Below are 4,277 nucleotides of genomic sequence, written 5' to 3'. Positions count from 1 at the left end.
CAGATAACTTTTTTTCCAACAATAACTCCATCATTATTAACAGCTCAGATACCCTGATCTATACACGAACAGCTTTTTATTATACAAGTGAAAGGTTATAGTTAACAAGATGAACATCTTTGCATGAGATTTTCAGCTTTGTAAAACGTCATACATCACATTTAAAGACCATGAAGCTAATTTCATTAACAACCCTTCAACCGAATTCATTAATCGGACTATAATAGATGTAGGCATTATTAGCAAATGTATTCGAGATATCGCTAGAGATTAGACTTACATCGTTGTTACCTGTTTGGGAAAATACCAATTTTGTAATCAGTTTGTTAAATTTTGTACCTAATAAAGGAAAACTAGTGTTTCATTAGGTTTGACGTGTGTGGAAACGTTATCGTTCGATTTCCGAACTCCTGCTGGGGTTGCTATTAATTTAGAAGAGAACAAAGAATTTTTCACAAAATAACCAACATCAGAAATTAATACCATTTTGCATGCAAGAAAATCAATTTTCTAATACGATTATATTGTGCTGTTTTATATTTTTAAAAAATATATATTTTTTGCCATTATTTTTTACCATAAAAAATGTCCAGCTTTGGTGATTTTTCAGGCTCTAATTTCCGATTTACTCTTAGAACTTGCGTATCAAGGTAAGGTTTTCTTCTTTTTTCTTTGTTGTTTCTTCTTTTTTTTTTCCCCAGAAATGCATATACAAATTCCATCGAAATATTGCGTATGAAACGTATATTTGTAAAAGAGGAATTAGAATGTTACAATATGACAGCAAGGGGTAGGCATGGCTTTGCGGTTAACACATTTGCTTCCAAACCACAGGGTTCTGAGTTCAATCCCACTTCACAGCACCTTAGGCAAGTTTTTTCTATTATAGCCATGGACCAATCAAATCCCTTTGAGTGAATTTCTTAAACAGAAGCACAAAGAAACCTGTCATATATATATATATATATATATATTAATATATATATATATATATATATATAAATTAGAAATGGAAACAAAATGATAAAATTTAATAATCAAATGATAAATTCAATTCAATTTTATTATTACTATAGAAACTTTCAATGTATAAAAGTATAAACAAGCATAAAACAGTGTAAACAACTAAATTAAAAGTAAATCGAAATAACATTTGTTTCTTAATCCTTTTTATCGAAGGAAGTTCAAATTTCCATTTGGAGTGGTCTACATGATACGGAGGCTGGGAGACTATTTCGGTTCAGGAATGGTCATCACGTGTCATTTAGTCACTAAACTCTGGCATGTAGGGGTGTGTGTCCTTTCCCACTGACCACAGTCTCGTAGACTCTGTTGCAGCTGTCCACATCACATCTTACTGCCTCAGCAACATTCACACAACACTCGGCAGCAGCCATGATGTTGGCATTTTTGATTCTTGGCGAGAATCATTATCAAGGAACATGCAATTTTTCTTTTTTGCAATATTCCGATGGCTTCCAGTCCTCCATGTCAGTGAACTTGTTCTCAATTAAAACTTGTGGTGGTGGTGGTGGTGGTGGTGAAGATGAAGATGGAGATGGGGGTGTTGGTGGCAGTGACGGTGGGGTTGGTGGTGGTGTTGGCGGTGGTGGTGCCTGCACTGCTCAGCGATCCATAGTTAAAAAGAAATTTCAAGATAAACAAGCAATATACATACATGTATGCATACATACATACATATATATATATATATATATATATATATATATATATATATATACATACATATATATATATATATATATATATATATATATATACATATATATATATACATACATTCACACACAAACACACACACACACACACATATATATATATATATATATATATACATACATACACACAAATAATTGCGTGTGTACATGTATATTTGTGTATGTATGGATGGATGGATGTGTGAGTTCTTATAATCATTAGACTTTGAAGGTAGAAATTGAAAAACACACCACCACCACCACCATTTCTACTACAACAAAAACACCACACACACACACACACACATACACGTGCATATATATATATATATATATATATATATATATATATATATTATATATATATATATATATTATATATATATACGTATATATATGTATACATGTGTGTATATACATGTGTATATATATATATGTATGTATATATTTATACGTATATGTACATATATATATGTATATATACATGTGCGTGTTTGTGTATGTAATTGTGAGGTGTTTATATTTATGAGTACTTGTGTATACAGATGTAACTACTATAAATGTATTATTCATTTGCACATACAGGCATGTCTGTATATGTATTTATATATGTGTGTATATATACATGTATACATACATATATATATATATACATATATAGATAGATAGAGAGAGAATGAAAGACAAATAGATGTATACACACATATATATAGATAGATATATAGACAGATAAAATACGAAAGTACATATATACATACATGTGTGTGTGTGCGTGTATATATTTCATATGGATAAGTTTACCATATGGGAGAGTTATCGAAAGAGCAAGGGAGAGCAAGAGGTGGTGGTGGTCAGGAGAGTAGGATTATAGTCGTTCGCATATACACGCCTGATTAAACACACTTGAATCGCACACAGAGAGAACTTTATATTACCAAAATTGTTTATCTTCATATATACACATACATGCCTGTGTATATATGTAATTAGGCACATATTACATATAACGCAGGTAGGTATATATATATATATATATATATATATATATATATATATATATATATATATATATATATATATATATATATATATATATATATATATATATATATATATATATATATATATATATATATATATATATATGCATGCATGTATGTATGTCTATGGTGAAGGCAAATGGCCTTGTGGTTCAAGGTGTTGCACTTGTGATCACAGAATTGTAGGTTCAATTCCTGGACAGAGTGATGCATTGCATTCTTAAGCAAGACCCTTTATTTCACGTTGCTCCACTCCACTCGGGTGTAAGTGGGTAACAATAATGAGCTTTGTGTTCAGAAGTTTGTTTCCAAACCACATGGTTTCAGGTTCAGTCCCACGGTGAGGGACCTTGGGCAAATGTTTTCTGCTATAGTCTGCATTGACTAAAGCGTTGTTAGTGGATTTGGAAGATGGAAACTGTGTGGAAGCCTATCGTGTGTGTGTTTGTTCACCCATGCACTACTTGACGAATGGTGTTGCTTTGTTTGCATAGCAATGACTTAGCAGTCTGCCCAATGAGAACTGATGGAATAAGCAGCAGAGCATCAAATAAGGACCAGCTTTTGAAAGAACAAAAAGAAAAAAAAAGAAAAAAATTACCAGAGTTGATGCGATTGAGTAAATCTGTGCAAGGTGGTGCTCCAGCTTGGCTGCAGTCCAATGACTGGAACAAATATGAAAGAACTAAAAGGGAAACTTCAGAAACTCATCTTGTTTAAACTTGAATCACAAAAGAGCAACGGGGGAGAATAACTCGTGTGTGTCGGGGGGGGGGGGGGTTACATATATATGCATGTATATATAAAGATATATATTTATCATCATCATCATCATCATCATCGTTTAACGTCCGCTTTCCATGCTAGCATGGGTTGGACGATTTGACTGAGGACTGGTGCAACCGGATGGCAACATCAGGCTCCAATCTGATTTGGCAGAGTTTCTACAGCTGGATGCCCTTCCTAACGCCAACCACTCAGAGAGTGTAGTGGGTGCTTTTACGTGTCACCCGCACGAAGGCCAGTCAGGCGGTACTGGCAACGGCCACGCTCGAAATGGTACATCTTATGTACCACCCGCACAAGAGCCAGTCCAGGGGCACTGGCAACGATCTCACTTGGCTTGCCGGGTCTTCTCACGCACAGCACATTTCCAAAGGTCTCGGTCAGTAGTCATCGCCTCGGTGAGGCCCAATGTTCGAAGGTCTTGCCTCACCACCTCAGCCCAGGTCTTCCTGGGCCTACCTCTTCCACGGGTTCCCTCAACTGTTAGGGTGTGACACTTTTTCACGCAGCTATCCTCATTCATTCTCACCACATGTCCATACCAGCACAATCGTCTCTCTTGCACACCACAACTGATGCTTCTTATGTTCAGCTTTTCTCTCAAGATACTTACACTCTGACGGGTATGCACATTGACATTACACATCCATATATATATATATATATATATATATATATACACATAGATATATATACATATATATATATTTGTATGTATATATATATATGTGTG

General features: G+C 34.5%; 1 protein-coding gene across 1 annotated transcript in view; it reads left to right on the top strand.

The window, feature by feature from the left end:
- LOC149132251 (germinal-center associated nuclear protein-like) overlaps nucleotides 1-857 on the top strand; it is a 33,969-nt gene extending 33,112 nt beyond the window's left edge. The window contains exon 8 of the mRNA XM_089364001.1: nucleotides 611-857. The gene's annotated coding sequence lies outside the window, so the exon portion shown is untranslated. The remainder of the gene's footprint in view (nucleotides 1-610) is intronic.
- Nucleotides 858-4,277: the final 3,420 nt, after the last annotated feature.

Source organism: Octopus bimaculoides, chromosome 16 (assembly GCF_046866305.1).
Source record: "Octopus bimaculoides isolate indiv1 chromosome 16, ASM4686630v1, whole genome shotgun sequence".
Classification (NCBI taxonomy): Eukaryota; Metazoa; Mollusca; class Cephalopoda; order Octopoda; family Octopodidae; genus Octopus; species Octopus bimaculoides.
Note: the sequence above shows the minus strand (reverse complement) of the source record. Positions and strands in the feature narration are given on the sequence as shown.